Source organism: Falco punctatus (genome assembly GCF_963210335.1).
Source record: "Falco punctatus genome assembly, chromosome: 14".
Taxonomy (NCBI): Eukaryota; Metazoa; Chordata; class Aves; order Falconiformes; family Falconidae; genus Falco; species Falco punctatus.
The window spans coordinates 3,959,377-3,978,637 of record NC_137594.1 but is presented as its reverse complement, the minus strand read 5'-3'; the positions used below and the strand labels follow the sequence as shown (position 1 = coordinate 3,978,637).

At 44.0% G+C, this 19,261-nt stretch overlaps 1 long non-coding RNA gene across 5 annotated transcripts in view; it reads left to right on the top strand.

Moving 5' to 3' along the window:
* LOC308073065 overlaps nt 1–19,261 on the top strand; it is a 146,933-nt gene that overhangs the window by 91,206 nt on the left and 36,466 nt on the right. For all 5 annotated transcript variants that reach the window (XR_013931887.1, XR_013931888.1, XR_013931889.1 and 2 more), the window contains one exon: nt 11,129–19,261. This exon is cut by the window's right edge and continues 36,466 nt beyond it. This is a non-coding gene — a long non-coding RNA (uncharacterized lncRNA). The remainder of the gene's footprint in view (nt 1–11,128) is intronic.

The window sequence follows — 19,261 nt, the reverse complement described above, 5'->3', positions numbered from 1 at the left end:
TGTAACACAAAGACCGGCTCCACCTGACTGAGGATGCAGATGTGCTGCAAACACCACTGCTGAGAGAAAACGTGAGAAGTTAAAAAAAGAAGGTTAGTATCTTGGTATGACTGAATCAAAAAATTTAAGTCTTCTGCTTTAACACTGGCTTTAAAATTCAGCTTAAAAAATTATAATCTGCCTGGTTTAGAGTGGGTGCCCCAGCCTCACCGAGCAAGAGAGCTGGGCAACACGACCATTTAGAGAAGTTCAAATAACTAAACTGGCCATGACCTGAACTAAAACTAATAGTTTGTGTTTGTGATGGCTATGAGAACGGCATCTGGCTTACATTTAAATAGAAGGCTATTCAATAAAGCCACTGCTTCTCGAAACTGCACAGGAGCAAAGATTAATTATTGCAACTAATGACGTTTCGGCCATTCATGCACCCGAGGGAGAAAGGCAACCCCCTGCCCTGAGAACCAATAACAACAACGAAACCTTGCAGAAAGCCCAACAAGGGAGAAACACCAAGAATATATTGTTGTTCCTGATATTCTGCCCAGGCATCCTAAACATGGAATTAAATAATCTTTACCAGCAAACTCTTTTTTTTTTTTTTTTTTTTTTTTTTTTTTGCTTGCTGTCCTCCCAAAGGAGAGCCCAGAGTTTCAAATGGGCTTTTAATAGCAACACTAGAATCCAGCCTCTATGTCTTCCAGCGTCTTCGGGAGATCGTGTTTCACATTTCACTCATTCCTCTGTGTGTTGGCACAGCCTAACACTGGCTTCAGACATTTGGTATTTGAAACAGAAAATCTTGGTGTTTCATTCCTTGCCTCACTTCTCCCTGTGTTTCTCCAGCATCATATAATATTGACAGCCCCTGCCTGTAAAGAAAGGCCAGGTTCTCTCGTTTATTCAGCTGCAGGCTTTAAAAACGTAGAATAGGGGTTTTGTTCATAGGAGAGAGAGCAACTGCCAGTGAACTTTTTTCTTTCTTTACATAAAAGTAGGATAGCACAATAAACAATGGTAAGAGAAGTGGGACCCAAGGTATGTATGCACATATGTAATATTGCGCTGGCTAGTTTTTTAGTGCCCCAGTTTCAGGGTACAAATCTGCTCCCATTTGTGTGAGCGATTTATATGCTTCAATAATCTCAAAGCCTGCACCTTTGTGCATCATGACATATAGTGAATGGTCCAGCCTTATGTTTTGGTGAATCACATACTGAACCACACCACCGACCACAGTGACTTCAGGACTTTCAGCAGTGAGAGTGTGTCCACATTAGGGGAGAAAAAGGAGATGAGAAAGAGAAGATAGAAAAGCAAGTCATTTTCATAACAAGTGGAAGAATTTCAGTGATAATGCTTATCTGGAGATTTCAGCTTTCTGGTTATCTTTACTTGTGGGACATCATTCCTAGGATGAGGAACCACTGAGGTTTTCTTGCTTTTCCCCCGTGTAGATCAATTCCGTAGGGAGAGCAGGTACAGGACTGTCTCCCCTTCCTCTCAGACCAAGGCACTTTCTCTGGGGCAACTGCGGTGAACATTTACACAGGGAAATAATAGCAGGCAAATGTCTGCATAGCTGTACTTTTAAATACAGCATTTCTGGAAGCGGTGCTTCGGCATCAAGAGGATGACTCCTGTCATGGTCATGGGGGATAAAATGAATCACGCTGTTTCTCTGTAGGTATAAAATTGAAATTGGTGAAGATGTATTGTTTTCCTTCATACAGGGGCCAGTCCCATCTTCTCCAATTCCTCTGTTTATTCTCCCTGTCCCAGCTGTTCCCCTCACCTCCAAACCCTGGATAAGCCAGAATTGGATGACCGAGTCACCCAAAGAGGCCACCTGTTTGGGACAGACCTTGTTAACCCCTGCAGTACAACAGGCATGGCTTTGATGGGCACATGAGCAGGCTGAGTGGGGGCATTCCTGCAGCTGCAGCCCCCCTGTCTGGGCATGACATCCCCCGTCCAAAGGAGGGTCCAGAGAGGGAAGGAAAGGTCCATTTGGAGGAAAAGAGAGATGACCTAGCGTTGCTCCGACAAGTCATGAGATGCCAGTGCTGAGACAGCAAGAATATGAATGCCGTGAACGTTGCTACAACAGCACTGAAGAGCTTGATTTGTGTATCCCTGTCCTCGTCAAGTGGCGGGGAGCAAGGAGGAGAGAGAACGCTGACATCATCTCCCAAGCGTCGTTACACATCAGTAATGCTGTTTCCCTCTGCTTCTGATCTTTCTTTGGGGAATTTTCATATTCCTTTTGGCTGCAAGCACAAAAGGGATGTGAAAGGGAAAGCGGATATTGGATCATTACTGCGTCTGTTGTGACGAACGTATAGCGAAGCCGAGCCTAAATGTGAACTGTTTGCTTGTGAGAGTGTAATAGCTCTGGAGCTGTCATCGGGTGTAGTATTGTGTAAATATATATTCAGGCACTTCTTATGGAAGTGGATATGTGACCCAATAGGCTTTATTTAGCTCCTTCTGGCGACTGTGGGAATGCATCACTTTTGGCATATCCAAGAGTAACCAGAGTAGATTCAGCCCTGCAGAAGTAAGGACCTACGAGGGATGTAGAGGTAATAAATGCCTCGTCTGGAGGCTGGGATTTTGCCCAAGAGGGAGGCGAAATGCTGAGCCACTACAGAAATTAGGAGTTTGTTTTCTTCAAAGTAGGGCAGGTTTTCCCTTCGGTGCTCTACATAGTGAAACAATGGGGTGGTGCATCCCTCAGAACTCTCTGCACCATGGGTTAGTAGGAAGAGACCTCAATTTGCTTTACAGGGGGCTTCAAAAAGGGAAAGATCCTGTGGAGGTCCACATGCTGCTCTGCAGCTCCTCTATAACCACAGCGGGGTCCTGATGGGACACAGAGGGGCTCCGCTGAGGTCCTGGGGAGCTCGGTGTGCCCCAGGGCACCAGCACCCAGCAGGGATGTGTCAGCTCATCCATTGGCTTCTGGGGGGGAACAGTTGTGAAACTACACCTCAACCTGCAAGTGACTAACAAAATTTTCAAATGCCCAACTAAGCATTTAATTTATAATATATTATGGGAAGGTAGTGGAATTTTTTCAAAAGGTTTCTTTCAATTAAAAAATGACTCTTTCCCCAAAAAGTTCCATTGATCACTTTCCGCTACACTCAGGAATTTTTTGTCATAAATTCTTATACCCAAAATACGACACTTTGGGGTCGCAAAAAAGGACCAGGTTTGAAGATTTTAAGTAATTTTTTAAATAATAAAAGTTAGTTTTAAAAAAACAGAATGTTTTGACAAGACCAGATTTGTTTTCAGTGAACTCAGAATTGCTTCGGGCTGAACAACGTACTTTAGAAAGACAGCTGATATTAGAATAATTCCTGTTATATCTGTTGATAAATATATTCATTTTACGTATTTGTATTTATTCAAAGCTTGTTTGATATTATTTAAAGAACACATCACGACTAGGTTTAGATTTCAGGTTGCCCCTTTTCCCTTCTTTTACTGAAAACACGGGTTAACTTACAACTCTCCCTTTCTGATATAAAAAATTAAAATATTTATATATATATATATTACATTATTTAATTAAATTAAAATACATATAAATATTTATATAATAAAAATAGCAGGTCCCAAATAAATAACTACGGTCAGAAAAAGAATCCAAAGCTCTTACTGAGCTTTGTCCAAAAAATCTGATTCTGGTGCGCTTCCTTTCTTCGGTCTGATAACTCGGTTAGAATGAAATAAACCCGATGATAAGCACGTCCAAAAGGCAGGGACAAGCAGCAGGGTTCGATCGCCTGCTTTCTGGAGGTCTCTGTCTCAGATATGGATCAGATTTCCTCCTGTTTACATGTAAGAAGGTTGTGAAGATCTGCAATTTCAAGATACATCTGGTTCTCGCATCAAATTAAACAGCAACTAAAGCCTGAGCACTGGGGCAGATTTTAAAATGTAGGAATGAATGTGTGTTTATATAGTATTTGCATTAATGCTTCCTACGGTTTATTTTGAAAGTGAAGAAAGAACATTGCATGGTAGGCAACTTAACCCAAACAATATCGGTTTAAAGTTAGGGGCATGCTCCTTGGAATATTTTCCTAGTGTTTTGAAGTGTCCACTTGAAGGGGAGGGGGGGGAAGAAAAGGATTGTTCTGTCTTCTGCTCTGTGTTTGGCCTGGCTCAGTAGGGCTATTGCTGTTGCTCATCTGGTATGGATTAGTCCTTCTCTCTCACACTCTGTCAACTTGGGTGTTCTGCATGCAGGCTGTTTCTGCAGGGGTCTTGGTTTTGCTTTTTTTAACGGCAGGAAGTGCCCCACTCAGACCACATGTGAAATTGTGTGGGAACAGTGGGGGGGGATGAAAGAGCCCCATCAAACATACCAAAAGTGTGGGTGGAGAGACAGGGAGCGTAAGCGGAGAGATACCAGCTGAGTAATTTAACCTCCTGGGATGGCCAGGCTGGGGACGCAGTGGAAGTTTGCTGCCTTAAAAGCATCTGCTGCTCGTGACATCAATTTCTAATATCTTGTAATATCGGGGGGCTGTTGGAAGTGTGAGGGATTACAGCTGCCGCTTAATTTGTTCTAAATTTCCTGCTAGCCTCACCAGACATGTACAGGAAATAGGCAGTAAATGTTTAATAGGTAATACCTAACTGGACAATTAACAGGTGCTGTCACACTGAAAATCCGAGCCTGCATGTGTGGGTGCACCTTGGGGACGTGGAGCTCCGCCAGCAGCAATCCCTGGGTAGCATCCGCACAGAGCAGCGTCGGGCATGCTGCAACCCAGCACCGTGGTACCCAGCCCGAGATCCCTCACGGTCCAAAATTCACCCCTGTTCCCACGACCGTGCTTGGCCTGAGAAGATTTTTTCCTTTTAAACCGCTCACTGCTGATTTTGCTGTTTGTGTGGATAGGTCCTCGCAGACTGTGGTCCAGCCTGCAGTGCAGGGTGCTGGGAAGCCTTCTCGCATACACTTAATGTACAAACTCCACACACGTTATTCACAACCTGGAAGAGGCAAGTCCAATGCTCATCAAGTGATAGAAAATTGTAACCTGTTTTTCCCAGGTCAGAATAAATGTATGTCTGTCCTGCCACCCCGGTTCTACCAGGGACCAGCAGATACCTTCAGAAAAAAATTGCAATGGGCAGGATATATTAAACGATCTTTCCCTTCTGGACTTGCTCAACTTCTGGCAGTCAGCAGGTATGAGGTTTCCTGCTCTGGAGTCTATATCTGGCCTTTAATAGTCATTGATGGATGTTTTTTCTTAGTTTTAAATTAATTTTTACTTCTGGTCTCCATAAAATCCTGCGGCTATGAGTTCTACAAGTTAATAGCGTGTTCTTTGAAAAGTACTCAAGTTTGTTTTAAATCTCAATATTAAATGTAACTTCAGGTCTATGTTGTTTTTTTCTCAGTAGACGATAATTTCAAAACAAATTTTCCACAGGGTTTCCAACACCATGGAAATCAGGTAGTGTCAGTCAGACACAGTTCCTGGGATTGGCTTCCCTGCCTTCAAATGCCAATTAAATTTTAAACATATTTTTATTATTACAGTATTTATATTTTTAAATTATCATTTCTATTAAATTGTTATAAATGCTATTACAATTCAGTTCTTTTGTTGAAATAACAGTAATCTTTCGCAATTTTTCATTGATCAGCAGATAAAATATTAGAGAGTAACCCCTTTTCAACCTTCAGCCTTCTGTAATAGTTACAATCTTGCAATCAAGTTCTGATTGTTCAGAATAATTGTATTTCCAATGAAGGTAGAATTAGGTTAATTGAATTGCTAGTATTTCCTTCAGAGCAGTATTATTTTAATATGTTTGACCAACATAAAGCAAGCCTCTCCTTTGGAATTTGCTTTTATTAAGTTCAAGTCCAATAGAGTTCAAAAGACCCTTCTGTAAAACTTAGCTGTCCCCTAATAGTGCATGACTAATGCCTTACACTTGGCTTTCCTATAAATTGCTCTCTTTACTGAGCAATTTCTGTGTCAATACTCAGACATCCTTATCAGTACTTGATGTTCATGTAAACCAACCCTTGTTAATGACTACATGGACCGGGAGGGGGAAAAAAGTAACATTGCACAGACCTCAAGACTCCTCCATCTGAACTTTGAAGTCCAGCTGTTAATAGCAGCGTTGACTACTTACATAAAAATGTGTAGTAAATTGAACTGACATTGTCTGATTTCAAGAGATCACTTTAAACCATCACAAATGGCTCGAGTTTTCACCCTTTTTTCATCTCTGTCTTAGTGCCGTCACTCAGGATGATTAACGTTGTTTTGCGATACGAAAGCTATTGTCCCAGCCTGAAAAAAAGTAAACATTTTTACAGTTGGGAGCAAGAAAAATTTCAAACAAGTTCCTTTTTGCATGAAAAAGGGATCCCCAGCTGCTGTTTATTATCTCTCTGTTTACATCACACATGTGCATGTGGAGGACAAAGTAGTTCAATAAATTACTTCTCTGCTATGGGGCTGGCCAGGAACAAAAGCGTTTAATGGTTTGTTGAATGCCTCTGGAAGTTCCTACAGTCATTTTTAACTCTCACCAAGTAGTCGATCTGATTTCGTCTGCTTTACTACTTCGTTTAGGGCCCAGAACATTTTTCACATTGCATGCAATAAAATGAAAGTGAGAGATAAATTATATCCATGCTTTACTGTTAAAGCAGTTCATGCGTGTTGGTGTGGGCTTACACATCGCACTGGGCTGCCTGGCAGGGATGGGAACTGGTCCTGGAAGCCTCTGCAGCTTCTGTGAGGTTTGGTAAAGTTACCAACGCCTCACTTCTATACTCAGTCATTTACCTAATGTCTCCACCTCTGAGTTTCTTGTATTGGGGGAGTTTCCCTCCAAGGGAAGAAAAAAATGTTTTAAAAAAGTAAAAATCCCAGATAATGGATTTTCCCCCCTAACGATAACGAAACCAACCTGCGTGCTTGTGCAGACACACAGTCAGTGCACTTGGCCATCTCTCCGATCTTGAAAATGGTTGGAAATGCCTTATCTTTTTTAATGCTTGAAGTCCATGTTCAGATGTGATTTTGGCTGCTCCTTCGCACGGGACCCGCAGCTGGGCACGGGGGTTGTCCCGGTGGCGAGGAGCAGCCTGGCTGCCTGCCCTTCCTGAGCCATGCAACACCATCCCTCCTGCCCCTGCTCCCCATTCCCTGCCTTCCTGCCAAGCAATGCTTTGAAAATCCATTGCTAGCACAAGTCTATCCAATATTCTACCTCTATAAAGAAATAAAACCTAAACAGCTGTAATCCCAACCCTCTCTCTTCCCAGCTCCATCTCAGTGGGGCCATCACCAACCAAATCCAGTACCTGCCCCAGGTGAGGTACCACACACACATCCCCTCGGTGGTACCACTTGCACAGAAATATCAGTGAGATGGTCTGGGTTTAAAACAGAGAATTTTAAGCTTTGCTTTTGGCCGGGATGACTCCAGAGCTCCCTTTGCAGCAGAGCCCCCTTAGAGCTGTCTAAATAAAGATGCGGATGGGAACTTCTCAAATCAGCTTCACCACCACAGGAGACACTCCACAGCTGGTCTGTGCAAAGTCAAGGTGCTACAGCAGCACCAGCTGCTCTCTCAGCTATGTCAGCAGATGCCCTTTCAGCTGAGAGTCACATCCTCAGCTGTCACGACTTGAGGTGGAGCACTGGGGCTCTGCACCAGAGGCTTCAGGCTTCGTATCCCCTTTGGTTTTGTACAGTGAGGTGGGCAGGACCCCATGATCTGCCATCCTTTCCCATCCCAGCAACTTCTCCTGACCCACAGCAGCTTGGTGGGAAATGATGAGTCCTTTGCATAGGGCTCCTCAGCTCCTGGCATGACTCCTGAGCCCTTGCAGCACTTTGCAGTGATGCTTCTTTTCTCCACCTCCCACGGTCCTCCTGTGGGAGAGTTCCTCTATCAGTCACCAGACATTAATGCACTTCTCAGGTGGTTGGAGTCATTCCCCTTTGCACCTGAGGTGTGCATTAAAAGCATTTAAATGCATTAAATCATTGTGTCATGTCTTATTGCTCATGGCTAAGGGAAGACCAGGAGAGAGGAGCTGAGAGTTCAGCCGAGCACAGAGCAAACAGAAGCGATGTCCTTCCCACCCACTCTCTTCCTCGCATTGCCACCAAATACCGAAGCTCTTTCGATGCAGTCCAAGCTGTTGTCAAAAAATTGTTATCCAGCATGTAAGCAAGGATGCGCTAATTGACATCTTATCTAAGCGTGCAAGCTGGGATGAGCACACATATTAAATATAAAACCCAATAAAACCCAATATAAAACGCAAATATTCTGGTTTTATTTTATATTCATGGCAATATGCATGGAATAAAAACCTTTAGGTTTATAAGTTTAACTTTTAACAAAATCAAAAAGGCAAAACACTGCCAGGAGGGTAGGCATTGCAGCGATACTGGGCTGGCATGCCAGCTTCCCTTCTCCTAGCCATTTTTGGAGACCTCTGGGGGTGAGATGTATTAAATTTGCTGGACAGGCTTGACCCAATTCAAGTTCTGGAATCAGTTGCCACATATCTGCATCCAAGCCCTACATCTTATCACACAGCAAGTCCATCCAGACAGCTGGTGTGCTACTAACATTAACAAACAATCCAGTTCCCCTCCAGTTGCTGTCATCCCAGTAAAGAGCTGGAAAGCTCTCTTGATGGTCTTTCAGAAATAGAAATTGCCAAGTCTAGGATATATTTGTAAATAAAATTTAAAACAACACCAAAAAACGCCCTTTAGGAACTTAAAACTTGCAATATTGCAGAAAGCGGCTCAGATTAGCCTGCATCTGTACTATTTGCAAACACTCATTTACCGCTGCTGGGAGTGTTTCCTGAATACACATGCATGGAGGTCCTCTCAGGCAAGCATCTTCAGAAGACTTTGCATAATAATGGGAAGAAAGCCACAATTTGGTGCCTGCCTCAACACCATCATCTCAAAGCAATGCTGTCCTGAAAGGATGTCCAGCCCCTGTCACTCTGATACAGGAGAGGATGAAGTGTTGGAAGGGGGGAAAACCCAACAAGACCTGCCTGTAGGTTTATTTAGGTTTTCAAAAGAGAAGCAGCAGTTCATCTTTCTGTCATTCTAAAATACTTTGATACCGTTCTTTGGCATGTGTTTGGACTCAAGTAGATGTTGCACCACAATGAAGAAGGCAGCTACCTTTGCAGCATCAGGAATGGAAGCAACAAGGAGCAGGAATCTCCCATAGACAGCTTGTTCTGGTGCAATTTTCCAGCCTAGGTTTCTTAACTTAAGAAATGTGAGTATTTATGAGCCTCAGGAACCAGATGAACTCTGGGAGGATCCTCTGACTGAAACCCAACATTTTTTAGACTAGCCGGTGACCGCGTTACACTGAAGTTGCACCAAGTCTGAAGTTACACAGTAGTTGTAGTCAGTCAAATAAAGACACTGACTTTCTTGATTCGTCCTTGGCTAAAAGCAACCTCTTCTGCATTCCTACCTTTCACCCCTTCTTCATTAAGTGGAAAATCCAAAGTTTCCTTTAATCAGGTTTAAGCTTGGACTGATGTGATGTTTACTGACTGAGACAGTGGTTTTCAAATGATGTCAGGAACATCTGGCCTCGTGGCTTGGCAGAGAGCCCAGCAAATTGCCAGTCCAAAGGCCCAAGTTCACAAGCAGCTTTGGGGCTTTCATCCTGTAACAAGCAAGCCCTGAGGGCAGTGGAGGTGGGACCGCTCCTCCCTGTTTAATCACGCTGCTTTACTACCTATGTGCTCCGTGCTTGATCTCCACATCCTGTCAGAGTCCTCAGATTAAGGTCCTGCAGATGTCTCTCCAGGCTATGCCATGCTGGCCTTGTCATCTTCTACATCCCCACTGTGTCCCACCACTTTTACCAGCTCCCACTCCCACGGCTGGTGGGAGCCACGGGGCAGACAGGACCAAGGAAGGCTGTGCTCCCTTGGTGCAGGGACAGCACTCACCACATCCCTGTGTATTCTCCAGCAGGTCCCACCCTACCATACCTTCTGTGTTTCCATCTGCCACTCCTGTCTTCATGGACCACTGTTCCCTAAGGCACCGGAAAATTCTGTCTGAGCCATGCAAAGGGTTCAACCCAGGGCTCCAGCCCCCTGGTGAAGCAGCTTGACCAGAAGACCACGCTGACATTTTGTCAGCAAAGACCGCCTGGAAAGCCCAGCAGCAGCAGATGTTTTGCATACAGAAAGCATTTGCATCCCGTGCAGTTTATAGGTCCACATATGTTTTAAAAGCTAATTCTGTAATATTTTACTTGTGTGAACAGCTTCTACTCCAACAAGTAGATCCACTCAGGCCAGCAAACTGATAAGTAAGAGTTCAGATGGAACCAAAGGTTGGATCTCACTGGGAGGGACCTTAAGTCCATCTGGTTCAAATTGCATCCCCTGTAATGGGCTGTTGGCTGGAGCAGGAAAGTTTAACCGGCACTGGGCTGCTGAAGTGTGTGTGCACTGCTGTTAAACCATGAGTAGGAGGTCTCTGTGTTCTCTATATATGTCACTGCGACATACCTTGTCTAGGGAAACAACGGTGCGTGTTTACACGCGAGTGAAAATCTCTGAAGGTAGAGGGTTATGTGGCTTTCACCACACGGAAAATGAATGTGGAGAGAGTCATGGTCAAATTAAAAACAGGACAAAACACAGTCCTTTAGGTATTATCACCAGTTGTCTTGAAATGGTTAGTGAGGTGAGGGAGACCAGAGGCCAAGGGAAAAAAATGTTTCCAAAAATCAGCGACCAATCACCAGGAGAACAGTGCGTCTCCATCCTGACCTCCCGTGAGCTCTGAACTCTGCTGGCACTGTCCAGCCTCCTTCCCTGAGAAACACAAAGCTCACGGAGAAAGTCATCTTTGTTTCATGAAATATTTACATTGGAGAAGGGAAGGTCTTTTGTATGTTGTCACTGACCTTTGGAGGGAGAGGGGGAATTGTAATCAGGTTTCACGATCACAATTTTCACAGCTGCACATAATAATTTGATTCAGGTATTTGATTCACGCGTTGAAGCTGAAAGCTCATCTAGAACTAACAATTCTCTGCTTTCCCACAGCCTGCTCTGCAGAGAGATGCCCTCCGCCTGCCTGTTGCTGGCTGTCGACCCGGGCATGGACCAGGCGTGGAAACAGTTTGTGCTGAACTCTAGAAGTAAGGGAAAAGGAATAAAGAAGTTCAATGAAAATGACTGGCCGGGCACTCTTTCATGTCGTCTGAATTTTATATTTTTTTTCTTCCAAACGGTTACAAATGAAAAGGAAAAGCTAATAGGAGTTTGGCTCCATCTCCTCTTCCTGAGACAGAGTGGGGTCTACGGAATTTCCTGCTCCTGTGCAGCTATCTTAGAAAGGCTTCAAAACACAGCCGGGTCCAAGAAAAATCAAAGGGCCATCTCTGAAAAGGGATACAGAATTTCCAGATCCTAGGGTGGGAGCCGCATTGATGTGGCAAATTACATGACGATGGAAAAAGGAAGCAGGTTCAGTGTAGGATTTCACGTGTATGGATGGCCTTTAGTGCTTGGGGGGGGGGAGGGGGGGAGGGGGGGGAGCTGGACCTGCGAGGGGAAAGATTCAGACTTCTTATCTCCTCTGCAACAAAGCACAGTCACTTACCACTTTGAATACTGCCTTACATGACAATAACATGTGATTGCATTAAAGGCCATGGCTGGAAGACCTGTCCCTCCCGTGCTGAAGCTTTAGAGACACCACGGGTACATCAGCCTGTTCCGCCTGTAAGATGTCCCACCGATGCCCTGTGTCAAGGTACAGTGGGGCAACGTAAGGCAGGGTGGATCAGAGGAAAACTTTTGCTCCCAAAAAGGCCACGGCTGTCTGTCCTAGCTGGAAAACTATATATTCATCATTTATGTATTTGTGCATGTGTATTTACCTTATTTTCACAACTGAATTAAGTTCAACTCTGCAGCTGCAATTGCTCAGGCTGAGTTTTCAAAGTGAGACTAAACTGGAAGCAGAAATTCCCTCTTTTTGCAGCTAGCTCTCATGCCCCAGTAACATTGTATCAGGTGATCTGATTCACATCAACCAGAATAAAAAGAGATAAGCAGAAGTGAATGAAGTAGGAACAAGATCTATGATCACAGAAACCTCTCAAGGACTTCAACATACTTGGATATAGGTTGCCACAATGGGACAGACACCAAATCCCCAAGCATCACTGAATCCTGCTGAATCCTGCCACATCACCCATCTCTAGCCCTCCTGCTACAATAACATAAAGATTATTTTTTTTTTTACTAGACATGTATCTGAAGTAGCACCCCCTCGTTTTTAAAGAGACTCTATGGAAATGCTCCCAAACATGGAGTGAGTGGGAAGCAGCGAGGTTAGGTGGCCAGTGGGAACGTATGGAAAAACCCATGACCTCCATGCAGACGGTTTGCCATTTCTGTCAATGTCTTGCCACATTTTAAGCATCGGGGATAATCTGGAATGCACTCCTCCTACTTCAGAGACAGATGGCGGTGAGGAAGCAGGTTGGAAGAAAGGAATAATAAATATCTGAAGGTGAGTAAATGTCTTGGCTTTAGGCAGCTGCGCCTGTGGGTTTTCTCAGGGTGCACAAATGTCCCCGCATTCACTGTGCTGGGTGGTTCTAGTAACCTTTTTTATTACGTGTTTCCTGCACTGTCTGGCCAAGGGTCAGAGATGTTAAGACCTGGGGGAAATCTGGAGCTGAGATCGGGGTGTGATAAGGCAGATTGACAGCTGGTTTGTGGCAGGAAAGGCAGAGCTGGCTCGACAAAGCAGAAAGGGTTGTGGAAAGTTTCTTTGTTAGCAAGAAGGCGGATTTATTCTGGTCTTTGGACTGCTCCAGAGACAGTTTTGTCTCCTTTGCCACATTGCTGTGCACCACTGTGGACAGCAGCTGAACAGCTGGAAATAAAACACATAAAGTGTTTGAGATGTCCTGTTGCACCCTTCCTCCCAGGGACGCTGTGAGCATCACAAACACCGCGATTCACCATCAGGTAGGGGAGAGATTTTGTCTTGTGTGAGTTATCTGGTGGCAGAAGGTTGGTTGCAGGTCCGTGACTGGGAGGTAGCTCTGTGCTGCAATGTACCCTCAGGAGGGTTCCTAAGAATGGCTTTTGCTAACAGCGTTACAGAGCCATCCATCCACTGAAAATAGTTGGAACACAGCAACCAACTTCCCAGTCCCATCCATCCTCTGTCCAGAGGCAGAGACCTAGTGGAGAAAAGATGTCTCCACAGTCCAAAGAGCATTATATATTGTAAGAATTTGGGGACACGTATTTGTTCTTCGTTTCTTTGTGGGGCAAAGTTTGCATCACCAACTGGACAACCAGCCACAGGTGGAAGACGGGTAATTCCACAAAGCAGTGTTATGCAACTGTTTAGGACATTGAGAAAAAAATGTCAGAGCCAAAGTACACTCCGTGTAGTTGACATAGGAGGCTGAAATAAGATAGGCAGTTTGTAATTACTTACATTGGAATTTGGCCAGGACATCGAGGTTAACATCACAACTTCACAAGGACTTCAGAAGCAGCTGAGGATGTCTCCAAGTTGAGAAGACATACCGGGAACTTCCCTGAAACCTCCTGGCTTGGGCCATCATGTACAATGCATGCAAGCTCTCGCCCGGGCCAAGGCCAGGAACACAAGGGTAGGAGCAAGATCTGATACGTCTTCATTGACATGCCAGAACCAAATAAACAAACAGCGAGGCTGTTGCTCCTCAGCCCAGGGCTGTTGGTCTTCTGCCACAGAGTTGTCACTCTTCTTGACAGCGTACATCTGCTTGGGATAGTCCACCTTCTGACATGAGAAAGCGTAAGAGGGACAGGAGAGTACAAAAGGCACAGACAGCTGCAGCCCGTGAGCATCCCACACCACAGCAAACAGAAGAGGGAGTTTACAGAAACTCCACACAGCCAAGCAGTAACCAAGATTTTCATTTTTTGAAAAAAAAAAGTCCATTTTAATAAGCATAAGGGACATCTCTGGGCTCGTCCTACCTGCAAGACACACTGAAAGCACAACCTACTGGGTATCTCTCCATCAACACAAACGTATTTTATGGCAGCTCTTAATTTGACCCTAACCAGACTCAGAGGCAATAATTTTGGAATGTTTCTCCCCAGAAAGACCACACCTCAAGTTTTTCTTGGAACTCAGCTACATTAAGAGCAATCCTGTTCCTGAGGGCCTGGGCTTTTTTGCTTTTTTTTTTTTTTTTCCTGCTGAGAACTCAGGTGTTTGAACCATGAACTACGATGCCAATGGTTCACCTTCTTGCTTTATTTTAAGCAGGCTGCAGCTTCACAAAAGAAACACAAATGCTGGAAAAAGGCAAAGATGGCATATAGACCATGGCACAGGAGCAAGGGCCTTGCTTCCACCCATATACTCCATGAAAGGAGGGTGAGAGGAAAGGTGGCTTTGGCAAAAGACATTTTGCACATGTTAATAGATGTATAGATGAGCTCTGTACCAGTCAAAATAGGAAATACCACCCATTAAATCTGGATTTTGGAATGACTGAAAAGCTTTGTGAAGCAGTGCCATGGAGTGCTAAGCAGAATGGAAAAACCATCATTCCTAAGGCTAGTCTCTGGAGATTTCTGGGAAAATTGGCTTACCTGCTAATTTTTGCTCAAGTCTTGATTTGACTGGTCTTAACCCTGGCAAGGACTCCAATCTACTCACTTAATCTGGCTGCAAAGCAATGCCATATTGCAAAGAGCTGAGATGCTGTTTAGGTAATTTAGCTTCACTTTTTCTTTCCCCTGTTGCAAGCTGAGCCAGCCCTTTTTGTTCACTTGAATAGCTTCTTCTTCAAAGGGACTGTGGAAAACTCCTATTTCTTCCCCCAAGTGACAGATTTTGAAGCAATCTCAAAGATATCTTGTCCAACAGAATTACCCTCCACAAATCTGACCCTGACAGAGCTGAGGTAAAGTGTGATTTTTAACCTCAAGCACTAAAACATGTCAGGAAAGTTGTAGTTGTGGCGGAAAGACCTTGAGGTGGCTAAAATTTATGGAGAAGAGACGTTAAAAGTTTTAAATTCCAGATGTTTGAAGGTCCAGCCATTTGGTGAACAATTGTGGAATTTTGGACCATTTCTCAAGCACCAATTTCAGCCTCAGAAAGCTATTCAGGACATGATCCAGCTATTTAATGGTGTGTTTGTTTTTAATTCATGCAAATAGTTTATTCATATCCTAGGACATAAGATATTTGCTGTTCCTTAGCATCACAGAAGGAGGCATATCAAGTGTCACATTTTCAAAGGAGCATCCATGTATTTTTACCAAAGAATCCCCAACAAAATGTCACTTGGCTTTTTTTAATTTATTGAGGAAACCTGTGAGATGACGTTGCAGAGCCATTAGAAAATGCATGTTATAAAGTCACTTTAATCTCCTTGCTTGTTTTAGGCTAAGGATGACGGATAAAGATTGTCATTGAGACCGTATTGATTTGTGCTTCAATTCTTGCCTCAGATACTTACTTAAACTCAAGCTCCCATGAGCATTTGTAGGATGAGGGTCTGTAGCAGCAGAAGCATGTGTTGTGTTGTAAAGTCAAATTATTCACCTCCCATCCCCAACTGTGGGAAAAGGAAATCAGGGAATCTAATAAGATGGGAACAGTCTGTACCTAGATGGGGTATATTAATAGAGTAAAAAGGTTAAAAGAGAATTAGGTAGATGAAAGAAAAAATAATATGAGGAATTATTTTTTTATCTTTTGATCTTGGTAACAGAAGCATCGTTCTGCTGGGACTTGGGCCCTTTCGCAGACCAGTGACCTGATGCCGTGCATGGAAGCAGACTCCAGGGCAGCAAAGGCAGCCGGACTTTCTCTTCCTGGCCATCCCTGGCTGGCTCTGTTACAGCAAAGCCGTTTGCTTCCAGGTGATGCTTTCTCACAGCTGGCTGGCTAGAGCAGCATGAGCCAGCGCAGCCAGCTCCAGCTTGTTGGCCACACGGAAATGCATGAGGTGGGATTTTTCAGAGGAAGCAGTGTTGGCAGAAATGCTTTGGGGTGAAAATAGACAGGCCAAATCAAAAAGTGAGTCCCCACTCTCTAGCATTCTCAGCTTGTTTGGGAATGACAAATTAAAGACGTGTAAACAACCAGGGATGTGACAGCCAGGGAGGAGGAGCGGTGCGCGATGGATGACTTAATAACAGGTTGCACTGATGGACAAATTGCACCGCTGGATTGCTTGCCTCCTTGCCTCTGCAAAAGGCTGTTTGGATTCTTGTCAGGGAGAACTGAAAGATGGCTCCCAGTTGGACCATGCAGCTAATCAGTTGGCCCCAGCCTCCAGCACCAAGCCATGGACCTGGCAGAGCCCTGACCCCCTCGCCCCCAGGGGCCCTGTCAGAGGAAAACCAAAAGGATGCAAGGGAAAGGGTCAGGCAGGCTTCAAAGGAGACATGGGCTTGGTTTTAAATTTAACCCCTTTGCAGTTTAAAATTAATCTAGACCTCCATGTGGCCAAGTGGCCACATTTGCCTCCAGCAGCTGGTGGGACTGTGACATCAGCAGCAAACACCCACGTATCACATATATCCTGGATTTCTCTCCTGATGGTCCTCAAAAAGGTGATTTTACACAACCCAAAAGCTGCTCCCAGGGAATATTGCTCTGCAGACACACAAAATGCAGTGGCATGGTGTCTGTGGGAAGCTGCCCATCACCTGTGGGGTTTCTGTGCATGCTGTTCATACTCCAGCAATTCATTTCTATTATAAAACAAGCTATCATTATTAAACATCTTGTGACTTTAATAAATAAGGCTTCCTAAAGTAACCTGTAAGATTTCTGCAGCCTAAACTGTCTTTCCTCTGTGCTGGATGTGATATACAGCACTGACCATGACCTGGTGTAATTCCTCCTGACGGCTCTTGCTGAAGGTCTGCAAATCTTTTTTGGTCCTATCTCTTTAGCGCAACAGTTGGTTCTGCTCTGTCCCCACTCTCCCCTTCTTCAGCTTATCCCAGAACATTCTGTCCCCTTTGTCTTCCCAGCCTCCTCAGTAAAAAATGTTACAGCCTTCCCACCAGGGCTGGAGAGAAATAAGTTAATGGGGGAAAAGGAAATGCTAAAGGCAGATGGGTGCTCCTGGGGCCACTGGTGTCCCCTTCCCTGGGAGACGTTCACACAGCCAGCCCTCAGAGCGAGAAGGTTGGCTCTCAGCCTCACACAACACAAATACCAAATAATGATCGTAAATTTAAAGAATGGGCTTGTGGCATGACCCCAAATGGCTTGTGGGCTAGGGAGAAAATGCACCCTATAGACTTCAGGGGAAATGAAAGCATCTCCTTTTCACCGAGGTCTTTTGCTGGATTTTGAGGCACATTCTTTAGCTTTCAGCTGGGCAGCTGAGGCTAACAGAGGTGCCATCTTCCAGTGACAGGGTTTTCCACTGGAGATGCAGACTAAAGGAAAAAAAAAATGTTCTCAAAATTTCCCCAGAGGAGTTTCCTCTCAAACTAGCTCTTGTTAAAAAATCAGTTTCCAAAATAAATGTATGCAATAAAATATTATCCATCCTTTTTAGATTGAAGTATCCTGGCTTTTTTTTTTTTTTTTTTTTTTTAATCACTTCTTCCCATGCCCCCTGTAGTGAGTGCACTGTACCAAGAGCAGTAAAGCCCCATGCCCAAATAAGCTGTTACGCAGCTACTCCTCTTGATTTTGCTACCTACGCCAGTAACTCTGTGTACTCAAGATGTAAAATAGTCAGCAAAACTGTCATCTTAGTTAAAGAAAAAATTATAAAGTTTTTTGTCTTCTACTACCCTAAAAATATAACTAGTCTCATGATCCTTTCTCCTTTCACCATTAATGCATCACTAAATTATTATTTTAATATATAACTGTTCATTCGATTGGTAATTAGGGACTCATAATTATGAATAGAAGGACCTACACTCTTTATGGAAAATCTGAGGAATTCCCAAATGGTAGAAATTTGAAAGCCATCCCACCCATCCACAAAGAACTGGAGATTTAGGATTTAGGGGGTAATCATCAGCACCAAGACAGACCCACGGGTGGCTGGAAGGGACAGGGCAGGACCCGCGGGAACAGCATCATCCTGTATGAAGTTGAATTCCACATAAAAAAGCTGTGCCCCCGCAACAAAAAAAGATGCATAGTCGCATCATTAAGCTGAAAAGTCAAGTGTTTGAAAATCGTGAAGTGGAAAAAAAGCGTGGTTGCCCGGCCCATTACTATGGTGTTAATTAAGCCCGTTAGGCTGGGCGCCCTGAAGACACGTGGGAGGGAGTTCTTCTAATCTAGGATGACTGGTAATGACAAACGGCAGTAATGAACCTCCAGCGTGCTGGCAGCGCTTTATAGCGCATCTATAGCGACTCGGGGATGGGAAGCCAACCAAAACTTTAATCTCCGATTAAAAAAGAAAATAAAAACAAAGAAGGAAAATAAGTGGGTTTGCTTGAATATGTTTACACACACGCACGCAATTGCTTCTTTTAAACTGCTAATGAAAACAGGATACATAGGCAGAGTTGGTACTTTTAGTAATAAATCCGTGTACAGTAGCCCTATAATCCACAATTTCACGCTCAGGGTAAAGGTAGTCTGGCACAACTATGAGTCACGCACAGTTTAAAACAATGAGAGAGGCTTTATGAGGAAGAAATTTATTCTAAAAAATACATAAGGGGCCTGAAAAGCAGCAAACCAAAAAATATATTTAATTCTGATTTTATTCTTGTGTTCCAAGCAGTCAAATTTCTCACCCTTTATTTATCAGGCATATAGTTTTGTGGCTGTAGAAAACCAGGTCACCCTGACACTGACAGAACTACTCAGACAGGATTTTTCCCTTTCCTCATCCTCATGAGCATGATACAAACTTAGATTGGTTCAGAAGTGTCTTTTTAAAATGGCATTTTGGCAAAGCTAGTTTTGAGTTTGTAATCTGATCTGAAACCCCAGTAAATTAAAATTTTTGACCTTCTTTCCATGGAGAACATGTCCCCAAACTGTAAAGATCGGGAGTTCAACGTAAGGCTCCGTGTTTGAATATTTGCCTCATGCAGAGCTCAGTGAAACACCCAACTTCTTCCGCTGAGATCAGTCTGAACTGTCAGACCCGTCCAGGACTTAAATCCCTTCCAGCCTCACCCATTTTGGATGAGTTTCCT